Below are 24472 nucleotides of genomic sequence, written 5' to 3' on the forward strand. Positions count from 1 at the left end.
TAAAAATGTGGCATGAAATGTGGTCACTGCATTCTTCAAATACATGATATGTGCATGAAGTCTCTTTGTAATCAAATGACATTTTATCAGACTTCATTGATCAAACATGTCTTAGTTTGTTCAGTGGCCACTGCCATTGTCACCTCAATCCACCTCAATCCACCATTGTTGCATCCTCTCATGGAGCTCAGTTTCCATAGAGCTGTAAAATAGCTGTTCTAGCAGCTCCACTGCCTAAATTGGACCCAAGCAGACCTTTGTATTATCTGGCAAGTAGATTACCTGCAGCTGTTGAGACTGGCCAAGTTACATAAACTATAAGTGTGGGTAAGTTGTTATTCCATTAGAAAACTTTGACCAGTCAAGGACAGGAATCAGAGGGAGATGAGAAATTCTGTGTCCTTTTTCCTGATCTCCAACATCTTGTGACATTGCTTCAGAGATGTTCCTATGTCAAAGGAACCCGCTCTGAGTTTTTACAAAACTATGGTCTACTTGGTTACGTATCCCACCACATTTCCTTTCTTCGCTGGTTTGTTTCCCTTTCCTGGAATTGAAACTTCTCAAAACATGCTCACATAGAAGATTTGACTCAGGTTCAGTTTTCTAAGGCTAAGAAATTTCTGCTTTGTTTTCATTTTGTGATAGGACTAAATTTAACTATTTTATTCTTTGGTTAGCAACTCATACTACTGGATTTTCTCAAGATGGGAAGGGAGAGAACAACTAACCAATAGTTTTAAGGAAAGGATAGTTTAAAACCACTTCACAGGAAAGTCCAAGAGACACTTATTTCCAATAAACTGCCAAAAAGCTGCAAGTAGAGCTGTGATTCAAGTGGTAGAGTGAACACAAAAGCTCAGGGACAAGGCTGGGAAGGTGGCTCAGTGGTAGAGTGCTTGCCTTGCATGCCTGAGGCTCTGGGTTCGATTCCTCAGCACCACATAAGCAAAAAGAAAAAAGACGGAAGTGGTGCTGTGGCTCAAGTGGTAGAGTGCTAACCTTGAGCTGAAGAGCTGAGGGACAGCGCCCAGGCCCAGAGTTCAGGCTCCACAACTGGACCCCCCCCCCCAAAAAAAAAGCTCAAGGACAGCACCCCAGCCTCTAGTTCAAGCCCCAGGACTGGCACAAAAAAAGAAAAAATTTGGCTTTCCCTATCAGCATACACATAGCCCTTCTCTTTGAGATACAGTCAGGAGTGTTTCCTTCTGTGATTTACTAAGAGTAGAAAATTCTAATTAGGAATGTAATGTACTGAGCTGAATTTGGATGCACCTTTTTCTTAAAGTTCTTGATATCAAGAACCATAGTTTCAAATTCAATGTAATTCATTAGAACCCATATGAATTGAAATCCTTTGGAGTCCTTGATATTTTTTCAGAATATAAAGGAATCCTAAGACCAATAATTTGTAGATATCTTCAAAAACAAAGCTTAATATCTGAAACAGAAAAGCCCCATAGCAGACATCTTTAGTACCTGTGCTGTTACCTATTAGCTAACCACTAATATACAGGTCTACACCATGGGCAAATAGCTGTCAAAGCAGCAGATATGTGAATTATCATGCCCCAGTCTGCTCATAAATATTCTTTCTAATAAACCCGAAAAAGTATCACTGCATTGTCACATTTCCATTTCTCATCCCTTCTATCATAAGATTTCATTATACTTGGTACCATTTTGGGTTCTTCCAATTAAATGTGTTACACTCTTGCTTCTTGGCTTTTTGAGCTGAAGAGAGTACATCTATATCATATTGGCACAGCTGGTATTTGGGAACCATGAAGACAGTCATTGAACTGAAGAGCATACATCTATATCTATATTGGCACACCTGGTATTTAGGAACCATGAAGAGAACTATTGTATTTAGGCTTGACTATGAGATTTCAACTGTATCATATCAATGTGATATAATTTTAACATTATATCTCTCTCCCATAAGAAGTTATTTTCCCCATTTACATTAAAAGAGCGGTTCTTCAGTGTTTGATATGAATAATACTCAATTCTTACTTTTCTTTTAAGTTTTTTTTATTATTGTGAAAATACCATACAGAGGGATTACAATTACATGGACGAGATAGTGAGTACATTTCTTATCAAGCATTGTTGCCTCCTCCTTTGTTTCCCCATACCATCCCTTCCCCTCTCCACCCCCGCACCCCCATTCCCCCCACCCTGCCAAAGTTGTAAAGTTCGTTTTTTGACATAAACATCTTGTACATCTCATTGTTGTAATGGGTCCACCTGTAACCCTATTTAAACAGTTTGTTTTTTTCCCTTCCCCTTCACAAATTATATCAACTTAAAATACAGTGAAAGCAAGGCTTATACCCTGCGGGAGGTACATACAAAGCAACAAAGAAATCATCTTATAAATATGTTAGAAACTATCGCAAGAAAGAAAAAAGAAACATTTGAATCCTTATCTCGGGGTTCATTTCGCCTAACATCAACTTATCTAACCTTTTCTGCTTGTCTCAGACATATACTAGTTATTGCAAATAAGGGAAACCATAGGGCCCATGTTTCTTTGGGCCTGACTTACTTCACTTAATATAATTTTTTTCCAAGTCTTTCCATTTCCTAAAAAATGGGGCAATGTCATTCTTTCTGATGGAGGCATAAAATTCCATTGTGTATATATACCACATTTTCTTGATCCATTCATCTACTGAGGGGCATCTGGGTTGGTTCCATATCTTAGCTATGGTGAATAATGCTGCAATAAACATAGTTGGGCTGGTAGCTTTAGTATGGTCTTGTTTGTGATCATTTGGGTAAAAAGCTCGAAAGTGGGATTGCTGGGTCATAGGGGAGCTCTATGTGGAGTCTTTTGAGGAACCTCCATACTATTCCCAAAGAGGTTGAACAAGTTTACACTCCCACCAACAATGCAGTTCCCTTCTGTCCACATCCCCTCCAGCAACTGTTGTTATGAGAATTCTTGATTATAGACATTCTAACTAGGGTGAGGTGGTATCTCAATGTTGTTTTGATTTGCATTTCTATTATGGCTAGGGAGGTTGAGCATTTCTTCACTTGTCTATTGGCCATCCTTCTTTCCTCTTTAGAGAAGTTTCTCTGTAAGTCTTTAGCCCACTTATTTATTGGGCAGTTGTTTCTTTGAGGATTTGTTGTTGGGGGATTTAATTTTTTGAGTTCCAGGTATATGTTAGATATGAGACCCTTGTCCATTGTATGACTAGTGAAGATCTTCTCCCAATCCGTGGGCTTTCTATTGATCTTGCTAGCTATGTCCTTTGCCATGCTCTGCAATTGCATGCAATCCCATTTGTCCAACCTTTCTTTGATTTGTTGTGTTTCTGGGTCTCTATTAAGAAAATTTTGGCCTGTGCCAAGAAGACCTAGGGTTTCTCCTATTCCATCCTGTAATGTTTTCAGAGTGTCTGCTTTGACTCCTTTAAGTTTTAAAACATTAATAGGAGTTTAAAAAGCCTACAAATGCTGTAATCATTGGTATATAATCTTATATAAATTATTGATTTTTCAAGAATATGTATAGTCATAAAAATATGGTATTCACTTTTCTTCAAAATTTTATCTGCAAATGCTAATGTTTTAAATACATAAGCTTATGAAGATAGTCTGTGATATGGCCTGATTATCAATTAGAAATTGGTTTCTGTGCATCTCTATCTTGGTCTCTGTCTTGCACACCTTCCTTAAACAAAAAATTAGAGATCTAATCTAGAATATTAATTTTTCCTACTTTAAGACAATTATATAACTTACTCTTCCCAAGGAACTCATAAAGTCAATGACTCTTCTAAAGTTCTTTCATACTCACACACATGCAAGCACACAGGAGTTGAGTTTCTATTTCCTGCTAACCTTATTTCCATTCAAATGAGCACCATATTCCTGGCAGTACAGTACACTTTTGGAATACAACAAATAAAATCAACAACAATCCTTTCACCATAGACTTTAATAGTTGAGCCCACCAGTTGGTTAGAGAATGCAATGCATCTTTGGTTGGCACAGCTACCTTCTCACTAAATCCCTCAATGACAAGGATTCGTACTTTTCCCTTTATTCCTCAATAGCTTCTTGGCATAATAGTATATGTGTGGTTGCCTTCAAAGTGACAGACATTTGGGATGTACTTTTCTCAAACATAAGTCAGAGGTAGCTGGCTGCAGTACTGGTTTAGCAGCTCAACAATGCCTATCCCTTATTCCATCTCCAGAGATGGCATGCTCAGAGAAAGAGGACAATTGAAATAGCTCTAAGAACAAATTTCACACATAAATCCACACAAGGAGAGACACTGAGTCTCTTCATTGGCCTCTGTATTATTATATTAGGAAAACATTTATTGTACATTTCTTTATGCCTTCTTGGACATCTCAGGTTAGCTGCCAAAAAGGCTGGGAAACTGACTACCTAATAGGCTCAGCTTCTATTGACTCAAAATGGTTAAGCTGTGTCAGGCGTGGTAGCTCACACCTGAAATCCTAGTTACTACTCAGATCCTCCAACCTCAGGATCAAAGCCAGCTTGGGCATCGAAGTCCATGAGAATCTTATCTTCAATTAATCACTAAGGAAGCCAGAAGTGAAGTTGGGGTTCAAATGATAGGGCATCATACTTGGCAGAAAAAGGGAAAAGCACCTTGGTCCCAAGTTCAAGTCCCAATACTGGAACAAAATAAAAAAAAAGAAAAAGAACAGAGAGACAGAGAGAAAGAGAGAGAGAGACAGAGACAGAGACAGACAGAGACAGACAGAGAGAGAGAGCACTCACTGAGCAGACAAAGGGAGAGCCACATATGATAATGAAGGCCATGAGAATGGAAGATTTTTTAAAAAATAGAATAAAGGATGGGACAGTGACATGGATGGTAAAAATGCTTAGGATGACAGGAGTTAATAATCCTAAATTTGCTGTGAAGTATGCTGTGAAGTAGCAAAGTTTATTTGTAGGGGGGAAAATGAGAGTTTCAATTGGTAGTGGAAATGGTAGAGAGAATACTTTTTAAAAAGCTTGGAAAGTGAGGAAGAAAAGCAAGCAGGAAGGAAACTGGGGTGAACAAATGGGCAAAAATCAATTTTCTGCAAGGTTTCAACTCTAGATGTTGGCAAGATGACAGGAATTCAAGAGAATGGGAAATAAGAGATAACAAGAAAGATGAACAATCTATATGAATTATGACTCTCTAGTGTCAAGCAAAACAACTTCCATTCTTTTTAAGAGAAGACGGGGAATGCTAGGGAGACTAAGGTTAAGCCATCTGGGCCTCAGAAAGTGACAAGAACTGGATTCTGGCAAGCTACCAGGACTCTCCCATATGTTTCCCTATATTCACGTCATTTTCCTCTGCTCTCCCAGACTACTGACAGAACACAGCCACTCCACATTTACATTTACATGTTCTATTTCCAGCCATCCATGAACATGCTGACAATCCCAAGAATTTGGAGAGGAGCTGATTAATTATCTTAGGTCAGGTAGAGCTAGCTCAACCTCAGCTTATACCAAGGAAACACAACTGTATGATGAAAATATGGTTTCCAGGAATTCATCACGAAAAAAAGGGACAATTTCTAGGGAAAATATTAGTTATATAGACATCCTAGGTGTTTACTGTAGCCCTGAGGACTTGATGTGTAGGATGTCTTGGTAAAACTTTTGCTTGTATGAGCCTCTGGTGATCAATTAAGGTCAGAAGTGGGAATTCCTGTCTACCTTCAACTTTTCTGGATTAAGCATTTTCTCCTGTTGTACTAGGGGGTACCATGGAAGAAGAGGAACATTGAAAATCAAGTTTAAAGGCAAGGTTTGCCACAAACATCAGACAGAATAAGATATTTAGGTGAGAGACGACAGGGAAAGGTTGGAAGAGGAGAAATACTTGAATATCAAGAGTAGAACTGATGCCCTTTTCTTTGTCATTGAGGATCTCAAATAGGACAGTCTGGCCACTGTAAGGAAAGAGTGTGCAGGTCTTCCCATAGTGATCACAAAATATGTGCTAGGCAGAAAATGATGCTCTAGAATTGGCCAGCAGCTGATGTCACAGATTTTATGGTATTTACTCAAAGTTACCTTCAAAGAAAATATCTTTTAGCTAACAAAAAAAAATGTTGGAAGAACCGGTCAATCTAGATCTGGTAACAAAACGATGAGACAAAGGACAAAGGGGGAACCAATGCAATAGCAATACTCACAAGATAATATGTTGGAAATGATCTGTACAACTTGTGGGGGTTATTAGAGGAGGAAAAAGAGGAAGAAAAATGAGGGAGAGGGCAACAAGTTCAACAAGAAGTATACTTACTATCTTACTTATATAACTGTAATCCCTCTGTATATCACCTTGACAATAATTTTTAAAAAAAACTAGATCTAGTAAGATCATTTGTAGCAGTGGAAAGAACCTTGGATGGAATTAATAAACCAGACTTGGATTTCTAGCTTAGAGGAAAATAAGAACTCATTCCTTTTTTTTTTCATCAGATAAGGAAGCTAATGGCAGAGAGATTAAGATCTTCAAATTTTACAAGACTTCAAGGATCCGTTGGGTTGACATAACAACAGATGGGAAACAACAAAGGACAATACAAATGTTAGTAATTTTCCAGAAACGTGGACAATGTTTGCATAATAGAGCAAAGGGAAAGACTCCCACTTTAGTGAATAGTCCCTCTTATAGACAGTGAAGGCCTCAGGCAGTAGAACTTGATGGAAAGTATTGAAAGTACAAGACCAGTCTTGCTCAAGCTTTCCTTTGTAAGAACATTCCTTAACTATCAAGAAAGCTCTTTAAAGAATTTTTAAATGGCACAAAACTTACAAGCTCAACATATAGATCAGATTAGCTTGGTCAAAACCCTAAGGCCCTCACAGCCTATTTGAGGATCATTATAGAGAATTCTGCTTTAAATCTCCAACTTGAATGGGGCGAAGGTTTGGGGAAAATGGCACAAAAGCTGTTACTTGATGTCCTTGGACCAATTGCACTTAGAAGACTGGGGAGGGGTGTTCTAGAAATAACTGTGTGGGGGATTTTTATGGGCAACCATCTGTTTGATTAGAGGTCAGCAGACACACAACTGGAACATCCAAACACAAGCTGACTTGCACCCTGTAAGAGAGTGCTTTGTATAGGGAAATCTGCTCACTAGCTCCAGCTCTTCCAAGAGCTAGTTTTGTTTCTGAAATTAAGGCTCTTAAACCCTATCAAATTTAAGCCACCTATATTTCTTTAGATTTTACTTTATATTTACAGTCAAGAACCTTAAGATGCTTAAAAGATATGCTGAGTGAATCCAATGGAGCTTGAACTGTCCTGAGCTTTAACAGCATTTTGTGTTTCTTTGACTAGTCCATTGGGTCAGAAATCACTTTCTTTAGGGTATTTGTCTCAGCGAGTTCTGTAGGGCCATAGAGTTCTTTCAACAGGACTCTCAAAACATTCTTCCTTCACTTTAGCTCTATTCTAACATATCAACCAGCGTGGACATGAATGGTCAATACTGTGTAAACATCAGGATAATAGGACAATCTCCTATTGGACAGGGATAGGCCCATAAGTACAGACTTGCATTGCTTATTTTAAAACTAGAAAAGAGGAAGGAAGGATTAAGGTGAGAGGGCAAGTAGAGAAGAAAGGCTCATATATTCTGAATGAAAGGCTTTAAAATCCACCCTGAGCCAAAAGGGGAATCCCACTCATTTTGCAGGAACCTAGTTCCTCTTTTACATATTTGGGAGGGTGGTATAATTAGTTTAAGAGCCTGAGCCACTTCAAGGCACTTGGAAGTCCCCTCTAACCCCTATTTCAAAAGGAGGTTCATAATTTGGTTCAGGGTCCTGACCACAAATGTGCTGAATCAGGCGTAGGACACCCGGTGTCTGCCAGCAGGAATGGGACTCTTAGAGGAAGCATTTAGCGGGAAGCCTAATTCACTTTCTGGTAAGGAAAACAAAGGGAATGACCCTAAATTTTGGACCATACCAGTACACTCAGATGACAGTCTGTCAACTGCTGATTGCACATATTTCTGCCTCTGTTGTTGCCACCTCTTCCCCAATCAAGGGGGCTGCATCCTCACTTTAAAAAAATTCAGAAGCCATAAGAGTCAGCTTGAAAGCCGGTAAGAGGAACCTCGCTTGAATTAATACAATCTTAAAAGATGTAGATAGGAAGAGGAAATAACATTATGTCTATTCCATATTACCACCCTATGAATTGACTCTATCCCCCAAAGACTTATGGAGAACAGATATTTGGGGGAAATTAGAATTTGTTTCGAAAAATCAGAAAATCTGTGAATTAATTGATAGCATTAAAACCTGGACTATACTCAGATAGACTCATCCAAATATGAGATGACTTATCTGGGCCTAAGTGCATGTCCATAGAATAAAGCCAGAAAACACTATTCTACCTCAAAAAAGCTCAGCTCCCAAGTTAATGAGGGTATAAGAAAATCTAAAATACTGAACCATGAAGAGGATAGCAAGACATTTCAGTTTCCTACTGGAGAAGCTGATATCAGGTTTTCCTTCATGCATCCTTGATGGCCTTTTTTGTTGTCTATATTAAGGAAGATCCTTGTGGACTGCCCTCTTTTGTTCCTAAGATTGATCGCTATGTTTTATGAACCCTCTTCATGAGGTCACTGTGGCTCAGGTCTGCTTGGCGGACCTCTGACCCTGATACCTGATATGCAAATTGTTTGTGTGCTCCTTTATCCCCACTGCTCCCAGAGAACCCAATTCCATAACAACCTCTCTCATTGCCATAGAGTACTGCTTACTGTCAAAGCTAGTGAGTCTTCACCAAGGCAATCATCAATACCTTGATTAACACTTCGTCAGGCCCTGCTGACAAGATGAGCTCTTACACAGTAGAGCCTTGGCTTCAGGCCTTATACACTTATATACTTATATCAGATCTATTTTTAGCATGATTCCTTTCTCTTTTTTATATGTTTTTATTGTAAAAATAGTGTACAGAGGGGTTACAGTTACATGAGTAAGGTAATGAGTTCATTTCCTATAGAACATTTACCTCCTCCTTTGTTTTCCCCCCCACCATCCCTCCCCTCCCCACCTGCCCAACTCCTCCTTCCCCACTCCCGAAGTTGTAAAGTTCATTTTCAACATACTGTTTTGTACATCTCATTGTTACAATGGGCCAACCTGTATCTTTATTTCAGCATTTTGTTATTTTTCCTTCCCCTCCCTAAATTAGAAAAATGTATATAGAAGATGCAGGACACCAGAATCAAATACAGTGACAATAGGGATTATACCATGGGCAAAGAACATACAAAAGAAACAAAAAATTACATAGTACATTTTAAGTACATTAAAAACAACAGCAAGAAAGATAAAACCTCTTGTGTCTCTATCTTGGGGTTCATTTCACTTAGCATCATCTTATATGGTCATATGTACATAGCTTGTGTTCTTTTCTGCTTATTCTAGATAGATACTAGTTATTGCAAATAAGGAAAACCACAGGACCTATGTTTCTCTGGGCCTGGCTTACTTCACTTAATATAATTATTTCCAAGTCTTTCCATTTCCTAACAAATGGAGTGATGTCATTCTTTCTTAAATAAGATTGCATGATGGGCTGGGAAGGTGGCTCAGTGGTAGAACGCTTGCCTTGCATGCATGAGGCCCTGGGTTCGATCCTCAGCACCACATAAGCAGAAAAAAAAGCCGGAAGTAGCGCTGTGACTCAAGTGGTAGAGCGCTAGCCTTGAGCTGAAGAGCTGAGGGACAGTGCCCAGGCCCGGAGTTCAGGCCCACGACTGGACCCAAAAAAAAAAAAAAAAAAAAAAAAAGATTGCATGAAACCACAGAGTTTCTGCATGGCAAAGGACATAGCTAGCAAAATCAATAGAAAGCCTATGGGTTGGGAGAAGCCATACAACGGACAAGGGTTTCATATCTAAAATATACTTGGAACTCAAAAAACTAAATTCCCCAACAACAAATCCTCAAAGAAACAACCACTCCATCAACAAGTGGGCTAAAGACTTAAAGAGAAACTTCTCTGAAGAGGAAATAAGAATGGCCAATAGACACATGAAGAAATGCTCAACCTCTCTAGCCATAAAAGAAAAGCAAATCAAAACAACATTGAGATACCACCTCACCCCAGTTAGAATGGCTAGAATCCAGAACTCTAATAACAACAGATGCTGGAGGGGATGTGGACAGAAGGGAACCCTACTACATTGTTGGTGGGAGTGTAAACTTGTTCAACCACTTTGGAAAGCAGTATGGAGGTTCCTCAAATGACTCCACATAAAGCTCCCCTATGACCCAGCAATCCCACTTTTGGGCATTTACCCAAATGATCACAAACAAGGCCTTACTAAAGCTACCAGCACAACTATTTATTGCAGCATTATTTACCATAGCTAAGACATGGAACCAACCCAGATGCCCCTCAGTAGATGAATGGATCAAGAAAATGTGGTATATAAAATTGCTTTCTTTTTTTAATTTTTATTTATTTTTTATTGTGAAAATACTGTACAGAGGGGTTACAATTACATGGGCAAGATAATGAGTACATTTCTTATCAAGCATTGTAGCCTCCTCCTTTGTTTACCCTTCACATCCCTCAGCCTATCTAAGCAATCCTGGCATTTCTGTGTTATTCAATGTGGACCATCACTCTTTTCAAGCTTTGAAAAGCCATCTCACAACCATCATTGAGTCCGTTTTAAGGCATTAAATCCCATGTCAAGGAGAAATAGCTCCATTTCAAACAATTTTTTCATATCCACATTTATAGTTCTTATCCATCACCCTCAGGTTATTCTAGATATACTTTCTTGTTACCAGTTTCTATACCTTTTGAGAGTCCCCCATCCACATTTCAGGCCTGGGTCTGCCCACGAAGGTTCTTCTGAGACTTGACTCTGGCTATGGGTATTGAGAATGGAAGACTTGATAGGGGAAGATCGAAGAATGGCAAATGTTCTACATATAAGGCGCGTATTTCATTCAAGGCTTCAACTATCTTCCAACAAAGGGATCAATATACTCAAAGTCCTCAGTCCCGTTTTCCCTGACATTCTTTTCCCAAATCTCCAAGTCTTTCCCCTTGCCTATTGGGATCAGAACTTGTATGTAAGACTCTAAATTAGCTTTTCTCTGAAGTTCTGCTCCTGATAAGGTTAACTTTTCATTCAACTGTAGGGTTGCAAGAAGTGTAAGGCAAGAACCAAATCTAAGCAAGTGTCCATCTTCAAGGTCATGCAAGCACTAGCCTTCCTGTGGCACAACCCTGACCATCTAAAAATTTGTGCTTTAGGTACCTCTTTTGCCTTAGCTTAGTTTACCTTGTTTACCTGTATTGTGACCCTATTTACCTGTAGGAAGAGCCAGGTATGGGGGTACATATTTATAGTCCAAGCACTTTGGAGGCTGAGGGAGGAAGATTGAGTTTGAGGTCAGTCTGGGCTATAAAGTAGGACCCAGGCCAGCCTGGAATACATATGGCAAGATCTTGTCCCCCCAAAAAAGAGAGAGAGAGAGAGAGAAGGTTTTAATTTAAACTTAAGGAAATTAGGAAGGTAATTTTCTATCTTAGAGGGAAAGCAAACTAAATATAAGTTGAGGTGAGCAGCTTTACTCTGTTATGTCCTCTTGTCCCCCTTCCGTGCCCTCTGCCTCACTATATAACATGGACTGAAACTCATGAAACCATTTGCCCTACTAAATCTCTCCTCCTTTAAGTTGTTTCTCCCAGGTATTTGTTATAGTCATAAAAAAGGAACTAGCTACCAGGATAGAGGACACTTTCAAAGTCAGATAAACTATTTCTTCACTTTTTCTCTTGTTTCATATTGCCTAATAATGTGCTTGTGGTTGGGTTGTGTAGCTGAAAGACAAGAATAGAATAGTCTCATCAGAACAGAATTCCCTTCACAGGCTGGGAACCAGGTAAATTAGAGGCAAACGTATTTTTAATTTTGTTTCTGTCTTATATCCTGTATACTATAAAATACTATGCTTTCCAACAGTTCAACTTATTATATAATAAAGCATTTCATAAGGGCAAAAACAGTCAGTTGCAAATGTAAGTCTTGATTCTTAGACAAGTTACACAACTCTGGCTTTTGGAAGTATATGGTCTATAAAGAAAAATATTCCACACAAAGCTGGGTTATCCCACACAACTAAGAAGCTAGGCAGCACAGGCTGAGAGAGAAATGATTTAGTAACTAATTCTGCAGGACAGAGGGAAACTGTAGGACAGTCCAAAAGCATTGCTTTTTTTTTTTTTTTTTTTTTTTGACAAGTCCTGGGGATAGACTATGACTCAGTTGGTAGAGTGCTAGCCAGTGAGTGAAAGTGTCAGGTACAAAGTTCAAGTCCCCGTTTCAGACAAAGAAAAAAAAAAAGAAAAAGAAAAAGAAAATTAATTTGAGGAGTCTGCCTCTTCAGCCAGCTCTTGGAACTTTCTGCTCTACTGTGTTCACAATGATATCCTAACTTTACCCAAGGAAGTAATTGCTCCCTCTTAAATACTGGAAAAAAAATAAAACCTTATTTAAGAGATGAAATTCTAGGGACTTTAGATGTAGGAGTTGTGATCCATACAAAAAGCTTAGCTCCTGAAAATCTGTGTATTCACATATAATAACAAACTATAGAAATGATCCTTGAAAGTATAGTCTTTTTCACATATAATAACATATTTCAGTAGGCTTTATCACATATGAGAGGGCTAAGGGAGGGTGGGCTTAGTCAGATCAGCCCCCAGTGAATGAAAGAGGTCCAGCCCATCTCTTTCAATATTTCTTCACTATACATAGGAAAATGATTAACACTGAACTACTGAAGACTTAGAAAAGGCTCAATCAACTTCCACAGTTAAACATTATACTTACTGTGTGGGCTCTATCTCTCTACTGAAAGTCAAAGACAGTTCCAAATGCAACCTGGATTGCACACTTCTGACCTCAATGGATTAATGTGTAGGCAGCTGACAGCACTACCAGTCAGCATTTCATATTCTGTTTTCTTTCCAGAATCACTATTGGAGTCCATATTTTCTAGTATTGGATTGATAACCATACGTCCTCTAGTAAGAATCCAAAGACGCAGCAGAAACCCAGAATTTCTACCCAGCATTCTCTTGGATAGATGGTATTTCTTACCATTGCCAGTGGTATAACAGACACTGCTGGTGTTCCCAGTGGTCCCCCCTAGAACCTCTAAGTTGACATGTGATTGCTGTACCCAGCTTCCTGCTTTAAGCATCTGTCTGAACTTCTCTACCTGAGGGCTTTATTTTTCTGGGACTTACTTCACCTGGGCAAGGGAAACTTGGATGTTCCAGGGATTTACAGCTGTTAAAGATTAACTGTCAACCAATCATGGATGGGACTCAGCAGAAAAACACTCTAGCTTCTCCTACTCTTGGTAAGACAGTTACTTAAGGCATATTCTCAGATGATCTGAGAGTCCCAAGGAGAATAATACCCCAGTTTTTTTAGGTGGCATCCTTCTCAATATACATTATTTCGGTTTTCTTCCACATGCAGGGAATGTGACCACCAGCTCTGTCTATCAGCTCCTTCAAGGTCTGCTTCAGTCTAAGAATTGCTTTTCGGAGGTCACACCTTTCCTGGGCAGTCCACATATAGTGACAATATGAGTTGAGGGTACAAAATATGTGTTCATTCTTGGTCCCATGCAGCATGATATGGATGGGAAATATTTCCTCCAGAGCTGCATGCCAGATTGGTGAAGGCTTTGCCAGGCCTTGACTATGGCTTGGCAACCCAAGCCTACTTATTCCTTCCTTTTATAGATGTTGATCCCTCAAAAACATCTTCCAATTCTGCATCACTCTTGCTGCTAGGTAAATCTACCTTTTAACCCTGTATTTTTCATCTCACTCACAACTTCTTCATTTGTGCTACGTACAACAAATAAACCTCAAGCATTCAACTCCTGTACTGCATGAGGACTCAGACAAGCAGGAAAGACACCAGACCTTCCTCATTCCTAAATGAGTAACAGAAACAACTAAGTTTCTCTATCCTCTTTCTTCAATCATCCCCTCCTCTTTGAAAAGTCAGCTGGTATAATACATAGCCCAGTTTATTCTTCTTCCAGAAAAGAGGCTGCATAAAGAAATAGCAAACCTATCCTTTCTTATTCCCACATGCTGACCATTTTTCAGAGACAATGCATGATTTAGATTGCCCTGTGGTAGATCTTCCAGTATTGCTAGATTGGCTAAGTATCTTATTCTGTGACTGAGTTTTGACAAGCCACTTTGCGTTGATACCAATCACATACCCAAATTGGGCTTACCAGTAAGAAAGATGTTATGTTAGCCATCACCTGCTAACTTTTGTTGAATGTCTACATTCAGAATTCAGGTCAGAAGAAAAATGATCATTTGTGAGATTCAACCAACCTTCTAGCCCAACCCTAGATCAAGCTCCAGCTCTGTTGGAGAACATGTTCATTAGAGAGACATGCCATTCAGACTTCAGCAGCAGAGAGTATAGCTAACTAACAAGTTCGGGGCTGCCCCTTTGGGTCCATGGAAGTACATACTAATCAATGGGCCCAGTAATTAGGAATACTTTCATCCAACAGCAGCTTAGGCTTCATCAGCCTGCTCATGACTTTTCAGATAGCCCAACAGAAGATCTTCTTACTCAAATCTTCCTTCCCTCTCTTCCTCACCTTCATCAGATCAGCATGATGGTCTGAAGATTCCCCAGCCTGCCTGCAACTTCCTCTTTCACAGTATATGATATCTCCTTGTAGCCTTCATGTTTAATCCAGCTAAACTGATTCTTGAAGAACCTACACTGGCACAGATTGTAATTGTCCAAGTAAAACAATAGAGAACTCTTATCACACTGCTTGTGACTTGGTAGATGGATCCTGGTTTGGGGTGCCCCTTTATAAGGCAATTGATAAGGCCTTGAACAAGTTACCTTGGCTCTTTGATTTTAGGACCTGGCTCTGAACTGCTTCTGCTCTCCTACTTGGAAGCCCTATAGATTCTTTTAGCCATTTCTAACTGAAGTAACACTGGCTGTTTGTAATATCAGGCCTTTTCTGAAATTGCTCTTAGCATATTATTTTTGGCTATCCATTAGTCACCCATAGTTATTTCCCAGAAGGGAAGGAGAGTGTTGTGTAATTGGAAGTTCAAGGGCTAACCAGAGAGGGAGATGGGTGTGAGTTCTAGCCTTCTCATTATATTATACAATGGAAGGATGAAGAAAAACCTTATTCAAAGCCCTTAATTTCCTACAGAAATTTCACCTGGACAGTGCAAAAGGCCTCCCAGGATGTTAAAGAATAAGTGCACTTTATCTAGACTGTAGCACCTGCTGCACAATGGTGGTTGTCGGGACTGATTTGATGTGTGGGTTTGACCCACACAGGATTGTTTTAACTCTGATTTTTTACATAAAGTCTGGCTTTATCATTCTGTCTCAAAACACTCTGTGGTAACATTCTCATGGCAGAGCTGTCCCCTCTCAGAGGATATGTCTTGTAAAGTTCTCTAGGGTCACTGTAATTCCCTACAGTTTAACTGAGATGTCATTCGTTACCTATCAGTCTAAGCTTGAGACCCCTAAGGTGGAGCATGATGATGACAGTGTGTACTATCTGTAAGATGGCATGTTCTAATGAAAAAAGTCTATGACAGGATAGTCTGGGGCCATTAGAGATACAATCCAGGAGGAAAAGACATATACTTGAAAGCATTTCTATGCACAACTTTCCACTGTCTGCCTATGGTGCTTAGACAGTTACAAAGGTTTGGGGAGCTTTGTACCAGGTATCAGGGATAAAGACCAAAGTAGAGACTACTCATTAAGCGTGCAGACACACTGCTGGTTCTGCTCCAGACTATCACCAATGAATCACACAAATTGTTTTTGGTGTTCTAATGCATATAAAAGTTATGTTTATACTATACTGTAGTCTATTAAGTATACAATTGCATTATATCTAAAACACATATATATTTTAAAATAGTTTATCTGGGTGGCACATAACTATAATTCCACCATATGGGAAGTTGAAATAAAAGTATCAGAAACTTGAAGCCAGCCTAGGCTACATAGTAAGACACTGTCTCAAATAAATTAAAAAAATATGATTGCTAAAAATGCTAACCTAAGCTGTTAGGAAAATGATATCAATAGACTTTCTCAATGCAGGGTTGCCATGAACTTTCCACTTATTTTAAAAATGCAAAATCTAGGCCATATCTGCAAGTTACAATAAAGGAAGTTTGGTGGTACAACTAATTATTGCAATTCTATACATGCATGTTCTTAACAGATACAAGCATTCACAGTCAGGCAGCAACCCCTAAGCACTACTTGAATGCTACCTTACTGTTATCACTGTACATTACTCCTCCAAAACAGAACAATCTAAATTAAATGTATGGAGTATCCCCACATCAGGGAGTTCAGATTTGTTCTGATTTGGAATGTCTTAAGTCAAACAGAACTACCCTTCAAATGAGAGCGAGGATTATTGTAGTAATTGTCATGTTTCTCAAGCCTCAGTCTTAGTCTAGGGTCTCCCCCCAAAAAACTACAAGAATACAAGTAGTTTATCTGAAAGAGGTGGAGTGAACTGGTGGCAGAATAGAAAATGGAGAAACTAACCCAAAGTTGTCATTAAGCTGTGTATTCAACCCGGCAAGCATAGCGGACAACTAGAGCATCATTTCAAAGAGAAAATCTGTGCTTAGATTGTAACCATGTTTTCACAGTAACCTAAATTCCTTTCTTTGGTGAAAAGGAGACCTACTTTGCAGAACAGAACCTATAATACTGCAGGAATAAGTTACACAAGCACAGTGCGCACCTGTGGGATATATAGACATTAATGATCAGTAAAGCCATCCCTGCCTTCAGTCCTTGACTTGGGGTCCAAATTGAAGTGATATCTGTTGAAGTCACAGTGTCATCAGATCCCAACAGCCCAGACAATAGGCTGGCACTTCAGCTCTACCTGTAGCAGGCCTTTCCAAAGCTCTGTGGAGCTAGCTGGTATTGTTAGTGATATAGTCAAGGGGTAGGGAAGGTAGCACCTTCTGCCTTACAATGAGAGGCCTTGGCCTTTCAGTTTCATGGACAGATTATTTCTTAAGGTTCTGGGTAGTGATGCTGAATGAAGTGCCAAAGTAAGAAAAAACCCCATGCCATAGTGTCGGTTCTTATGAAAATGAGTCACTGATTCTTTTCTGGGATGGAAAGGTCTTAGTGCAGTTAATCTGCCTCTGAGTAGCATAAAAAGCAACATCACATCAGAGACCCAATAATGTTCTCCACTGTGAGACCCATCGTGCTATTTTAAGGGTTGTAGATACCAAACGCTGGCAAACATTAATCTTGAGATGAAGCAAAGGATTATGGCTTTGTTGGAATAACTACTCTCAGCCTTTTCATCATTCTTGCTTCTTACTATAGGTAGTAACCAATATCCTTCTTGTTTTCTTACATTTATGCTTCTGTAAATATTGTGTTCTGTTATACGTCTCCATAACTCTGAATGTCATTCCTTCTGTCTGCCAATATCGTAATCCACACACCTTGCCTTTGGGGGCTGAGGGCTGCCACTTGGCCTATGTTGCCTCAGGAACCTCCATATCCCATGGACAGCAATGGGTCCAGATCTGTAAGTATACCATCCAGCTAGCAGCGTGGTGGAGTGCCAGGGTCCTCAGCAAACCCCCACAAGGTTCTGAATTGATAGGGCAGGGCAGTGGGCTCACCTGGATTCCCCAATCACCTGTAGGTGTCTTCATGGAGTTATCCAGAGAGGAATTACTAATGCTAGACATTGCTACAGTTTAAAATGTGAGCCCATGCGACATGAAAGAAGATGTAGGTTCGATTTCTGCTTACAGAAACATGATTGCATTACGTGTTTGAACAATGTGTGCTCTGTAATCCAGGGCTGGTCTCATTCTCAGAGCTGAACTACTATAAGTAAATTGTTTACTTCCATGCTGCAAAGAAGCTTTTTACTAAAAGGATTTTTTAAAGAATCTGTTTCAATTAATATAAAATACTTTCCAAGTAGGTTATTTCCCTAGATACTTTCATTTCTAGGCAAATCACTAAAGTTCACTGGATATCTATCATTAAGAATCAACAGATGCCATGGAAATATTGATTTGCACGATTTTCTTTCTCTGGCACATAGTACCTCTTTTCTCATAAAAGCCTATCCTCCCATTTCCCTTCTAGTACACCTCAAAGCAGTTCATTTAAGTCAGGGACCATCATGACTTTGACAAGATAATCATCTCCAAAGAGGAGACACCCATACAGGTTGATCACTAAGCTATCTAGCACTGCCAGAAACCACCCTCATCTCAAGTCATCTGTAAGTCATGTACCAGCCAGGAGCTGGTGACTCATGCCTGTAATCCTAGCTACTCAGGAGGCTGAGATCTGAGGATCACGGTTCAAAGCCAGTCTGAGCAGGAAACTCCATGAGACTTATCTTCAGCAAATGACTCAAAAAAAGTTGGTGCTGTGGCTCAAGTGGTAGAGCACTTGCCTTGAGCAAAAGAAGCTCAGGGACAGTGCCAAGGCCCAGAGTTCAAGCCCCAGGACTGGCAAAAAGAAAAATAAACGAGGTCAGGTTCCTTGACAAGAAAACACAAGTGCTTTGAAATGAGGTCTTCATGATTCCCCTACTGGCAGAATTTGTCTTTTCTCTCTTATCTCCATCAAATTGATTCTCTTCTGAGATCTGTACTTATTAATCAAATTCTTTGTTGTTGTTATTTTTGCTTTTGCTTTGCTTTAGCATCTTCTCCCCCTCTTTTTATGGTCCTCTCTGTTAATGTCTTTGTGTTGATTAGCTGAGCCTGGCCAATATCCTCCCAAGCACTTTCCTTACTATCCTGTGCAATGCAGATGTCTGACCCCCTGAGTCAGTAATAATGCCTTTCCCCAAAACTCTCTCAGAACCTGCCTTCCCAGTTACAACTGCATTCAAGCTAATGTGCCTCAAAATTCATGAAGTTCTGCTGGGTGATTAAACACTGCCATCTCCTGGCCAAACCATTGACCGTCCTTTCATTCAGTTCGTTCTTGGTTTTAATCAAGTGTTTTTCCCATCTACATTGCCATCCAGGACTGGAGAGATGCTCGTAGATCTCACAAGATAGAGTCCAGAACATTATCTGATAGTGTTCCCCTGTAGAGTCTTCTAAAGACCAGTCTCTCCCCAGCCCCAAAAAGGAACACAGCTCTGGAGTACCGGATCACCCTGATGGTTCAATGAGTCATCTGAAAGGGATACTTATCTTCATAGAATTTTTAATTGGCAGTGTCATCTAGCAACAAGGATTAAGTTGGTTTTCTATTCAATAACTTTTGGAGTTGTTTTGCTCTGTTTCAGTGCTGGGAATTGAACCCAAGGCTTCATGCAGGTTAGATAAGCACAGTACAACTGAATATTACTTCTGATCCAAGATTTAAGTTCCTGATGAATTGCTTCATTTAAATATAGAATAGCCGGGTGCTGGTGGCTCATGCCTGTAATCCTAGCTACTCAGGAGGCTGAGATCTGAGGATCACGGTTCAAAGCCAGCCCGGGCAAGGAAAGTCCGTGAGACTCTTATCTCCAATAAACCACTAGAAAACCGGAAGTGGTGCTGTGGCTCAAGCAGTAGAGCGCTCGCCTTGAGCTGAAAAGCTGAGGGACAGTGTCCAAGCCCAGAGTTCAAGCCCCACGACCAACCAAAAAAATATATAGAATAGTCTTCTATATAAACATAACCTTCATATATATAATTTTCATATATAGAGAGAATATTCTATTGAGTTGCCTATGTTTATAAAGCTTACTTTTCCAGAATGATAGTCAATATTTCTACAAAAGCTAAAAAGCAGAAACCAAACATGCTAACCATCCATTTAATTCTAAACTAGCTAACTCCATTGAGACTCATTGTCTCTTGTTCTTCATTCCCAGACTGTAATGACATACTGGCACTCCTCATGAGAGCAACAGGCTCTTATCTATAAATTGTCAGGACCTATGGAATAGCTAACTCTGCTTTAGGAACTCTCTCAGGATCTCTGCAGGGAAAGAACTCTATTTTTTTTAAATTTAATTTAATTTTATTTGTGAACCTACTACTGTACAGAGGAGTTACAATTACATGGGCAGGATAATGCGTACATTTCTTACCAAGCATTGCAGCCTCCTCCTTTGTTTACCTTTCACATCCGTTCCCAGCCTCCCCCCTCCCCCCAATCCCAATCCTTCTTCTTCCCCCCCTCCCCCCCCCCCCCGCACCGACGTTGTAAAGCTCGTTTTGGACATGACAACTTGTACTTCTCATTGTTGCAACAGGTCCACCTGTATCCTTAAACAACTGGTTAGGGAAAGAACTCTATTGTTCTGGCCAGAAGGTATCATCATAGCACAAGGATAGTCCCTGAAATCAATATGAAGCCTTAGAAGTTCAACAAAGTTGCTGAGATAAGTTTCTTGAAGTGGGTAAGAACCACTTACTGTGAACTGAAATGTGCTCCCTATTCATATATTGAAGACCTACCTCTCAATGTGGTAGTACTTGGAGATAGGCCCATAAAAGAGGTAATTAATATTAAATGAGGTGATTCAGCTAAAGCTTAATCTTCTCCTAAGAAGAAAAAGCCAACAAATCTTTCCACTCAGGCATAAAAGAAAGACTGTGTGAGGACAAACTAACCCTTCTGGCACCTTGGCTTCAAACTTTCAGCCTCCAGAACTATAAGAAAACAAATTATATTGTTTAATTTATCCAATGTGATGTCAGCCCTAGCAGTCTCAGTGTACATACGTAAGCACACATATACTAAAACACTTGTAATTAAGTATTTAGGTAAGTTTGGACATTAAAAAACGTCTAGCTTTGCCTGTGTGGAAAAAAACTTACCAAAACAGAAGAGAGATGAAGATTCATCTCTCAGTTAAGCTGCATAATTAATTATATAATGTTGGTATTAATTTTACGTTATCCTTAAAAAAAAGTTTTGGCTCAATTTTGGTAAAACAGCAATTCTGCTCTCTATTTTTTTTTTTTTGCTAGAAATCAATTTCAAATCATCTCTTTCCAAAAGACTAATTGAAAAAAGTGATGTTTATGAAGGATTGATTGGAGGTCATAGAGCACATTCAATTCTTGTTACCCCACATTCCATTCTCAGATTAAATGGGACCCTAGTGAACTTGGACAGTATTTCTTTGGCCTCACACACCATCACATTTGCTGGGCTATTTCATGGTTACGCCTTCAGCTTTCATCAAAGGATGTTATGTTAAAAACAAGCTAATGAAAGCCATTATTCTCTCATTCTAGGACAAGGGAGATGTTGCCCACTGTATCGCTCAGCTCTTACTCTAGAAAGTGTCTTAGGAATATTTTGGCAGTTTCCTATTAGAAAAAGCTGTGCATCCCCTGAGTAACAAGCATCATTGTTCCTCAGTTGATTAAGAGTAGAGTAACGCTCTCTTCTGGCACATTGCCTATCAAGAACTTACAGCCTTAAATATCAAAGACCCAGGCTCTAATGACACATCCATCCAGTACCATGGAGTTGGTTCCTAGCTGGTGGAAGAAAACACAGAACTAGAAGGCTCTAGGCTGGCCAGCCTGTGAGATTCTGAACTAAGTGGTCAGCAGAAAGTTCTTGGATGGAGTTATTGACCTTGGAGTTTACACAGGATAATCCACTGAGAGCCAGTTACAGCTATTTAATATATACTGGCATCTGGTAATTGTACAAAGGGGGTTCACCGTAACATTTACATAGGATCATACAATGTCCACTGAACAAACTCTCCAACATTCTCCTTTTCCCCTAATTCCTTAAAAACAAGTTTCATTGTACTATTTTTATAAAAGCATATAAAGTATTTCAACCATACTCATCATTCAACCTTCTCCATTGGCCTTCTCCCACCACTGGTACCCATCCTTTTACTTACCTTGATTTAAATTTCTATTAATTGCATTTTGATTGTACTAAAGGGTGTCACCATGGTATTTCACATATGGGTATATTACAATTTAGTCATTGCCTTCTATTGCCTTCTTTCCCTATCACCTACTGGCCTATTTTTAACAGTTTCCAATGAGGTTCCTTATGTCATCCTCATACATCTACATGTATTTTAATATTCACCTTACATCATTCCCTTTTCCTGTCCCTGATCTCCTTGATCTCCCGAAATACTTCTATAATTATTTATATATTCACGTTCTGCCTCCATATAGACAAATACGTACATATGTGTGTATGTATGTGGATATATCTATAAATATGATCATAAATGCTTATATGTACTATCTTTCAGGTCTAAAATGAGTGAAATCATGTGATTTTTGGTTTTTGAGCTTGCCTTATCTCACTCAACATCACGATCTTGTTCCATCTATTTTTATGCGAATGACAATTTGCTTTTTAGTTATGACGAGGCAATATGCCAAATTTCTGTATTATTTATTATTAATTTTACATATTCTAGTATAGTCCATTATTTATTAAAATTTGTTTTGAATAGTTGTACAAAAGGGTTTCAATTTCTACGTTAATTTATGTGTAGAATGCATCTTGATCAGGATCACCTCTCCCATCATTTTCCCTTATCTATCCCATATCTGCCCCTCTCAAGTTTTCTAGTTCAGTCTTCATCTTTGCATATATATCTGTTATGGCTGTATCTGCCCATTATTCCTCTTTTCATTTGTCTATCCCCTCACTCAGTCAAGACAGGGTTCTGTTTCCTGGTATTGATTGCTTTAATTGTTCAAAAGGGTTACACTAACACAAAGGCTTTGATAAAGGAGGCTGGCATAGATGACTTCTACTTGCAAGTTTACCACCACATTACACATGTACTCTGAAATGACCACTTCAGGTTTTCTACTCACCTGACTGCAATCTCCTTTCTGCTGCTGATCCTACGGAACTTGTCACTTGTTATTATTGAATGCCACTCTCTTTCCTAGTGATTCCCATTGAATTCCTATCTCAGAATATGGTGGGCAAGGATGACAGCATTTCCAAACTTACTGTTTTTCCACTCTGTGACAGAGCCTGAACTCGACACTCTCTTCTGTCTAAAGACCTATCTTAGGGGATGCTGTTCTGGGCTCCAGCTGTTCAGGAAGAGATGTGCTCTGACTTGAATTTTTGTGTTGGAATTTATTAGCTGATTTGATAGTATTCACGAATTTTGGAAAGTGATCACATTGTGAATGTTCTGTATCATGAATGGAATTAGTGCTCTTGTACCAGAGGTAGAAGGGAGTGCCCTGATCCCTGTCTGCATATGAAGATGGTATGAATCCTTTTTGTAGGACACAGGAACAAAGCACCATCTTTGAAGCAGAGTTTAAGCCTTTATCAGAAATACAAAGCAATGGACTTGAGTTTTTATTTGAGTTTTGACTTCTCAGCCTCTCAGCATTTTCACATGGTAGCATGAATGGATCAACTCAGAGCATTTCTATTATGAGTTGTACATATTAATGGTTTCACTGTGATACTTCCATAATGCTTGCTTTGATTGTAGCTGTCCTCCCAACAACCCTGTCTTCCCCTTCCCCTTATTAGTAGTCCCTCTACAACTTTCAAGTCACCTATTTTTTGTATTTCTAGTTTCTAATACAAAAAAAAGGCATGGGATACTTGTCTTCTTCCTGTGTTTGACTTGTTTAAATAATGGCCTTTCTACTTCCATTCATTTTCCAATAAATGATAAAATTTCAATATTCTTTACAACTTACTCCATTGTGCATGCACATATGTATACACCCATGTACATATATACATATACATATATACATGCATATACGTGTATGTGTGTGTGTGTGTGTGTGTGTGTGTGTGTGTGTGTGTGTGTGTGTGTAGCTGAGGCCACCAAACAGGTTAGTGTTATGTGTATACTAGGCCTCACCTATCATTTCCTACTAGACCAGTTAAGGGTATGCTTTCTATGTCAAGGTTGTATTCACTCAAAGGCATTTTTAAAGGTGCACTTGGAGCCATAGCAGCTCCAACAAGCTCTAGTGATATGGACAAATCAGGCACTCACTCGCTCCTGGGGTCCTTAGTCTGTGAACCTGAAAGTAGTAAATACCCGAGCCACAGAATATGTCTCTTAATACTTCAGGAGCAAGGAGAGTAGATAGATGGCCGAGTTCTGTGCTGGAGGAGGGAAAAGGCAGGGACCAACAATCTTTGTGGCTTTGCTATCCGTGCTCCCAGACCCAGATCCCTTAGTGAACCCTACATTCATCACTCAGCAGAGTGCGGTCACCATCCCCTTGATTTCCTCCTTCTTCATAACCCTAGCTCTCAACTGCTTAAATTTCTAAGTGGTTTTGTAACAGACTCTACCATTTTTTATGACAGTTTCTCATGGCCAGTCTTCATGGCAATGTGAC

At 39.4% G+C, this 24472-nt stretch overlaps 1 long non-coding RNA gene and 1 pseudogene across 1 annotated transcript in view; one reads left to right on the forward strand and one right to left on the reverse strand.

Annotated features, from left to right (window-relative positions):
* Positions 1 to 231: 231 nt before the first annotated feature.
* LOC138820963 (uncharacterized) overlaps positions 232 to 24472 on the forward strand; it is a 38472-nt gene continuing 14231 nt past the window's right edge. Inside the window, exons 1-2 of the long non-coding RNA XR_011370022.1 lie at positions 232 to 327; positions 6490 to 6598. This is a non-coding gene — a long non-coding RNA (uncharacterized lncRNA). The remainder of the gene's footprint in view (positions 328 to 6489; positions 6599 to 24472) is intronic.
* Positions 12581 to 12687, reverse strand: LOC138821110 (small nucleolar RNA U3; annotated as a pseudogene).

Source organism: Dipodomys merriami, unplaced genomic scaffold (genome assembly GCF_024711535.1).
Source record: "Dipodomys merriami isolate MVZ:Mamm:240054 unplaced genomic scaffold, mDipMer1.0.p SCAF_9, whole genome shotgun sequence".
NCBI classification, from domain to species: Eukaryota; Metazoa; Chordata; class Mammalia; order Rodentia; family Heteromyidae; genus Dipodomys; species Dipodomys merriami.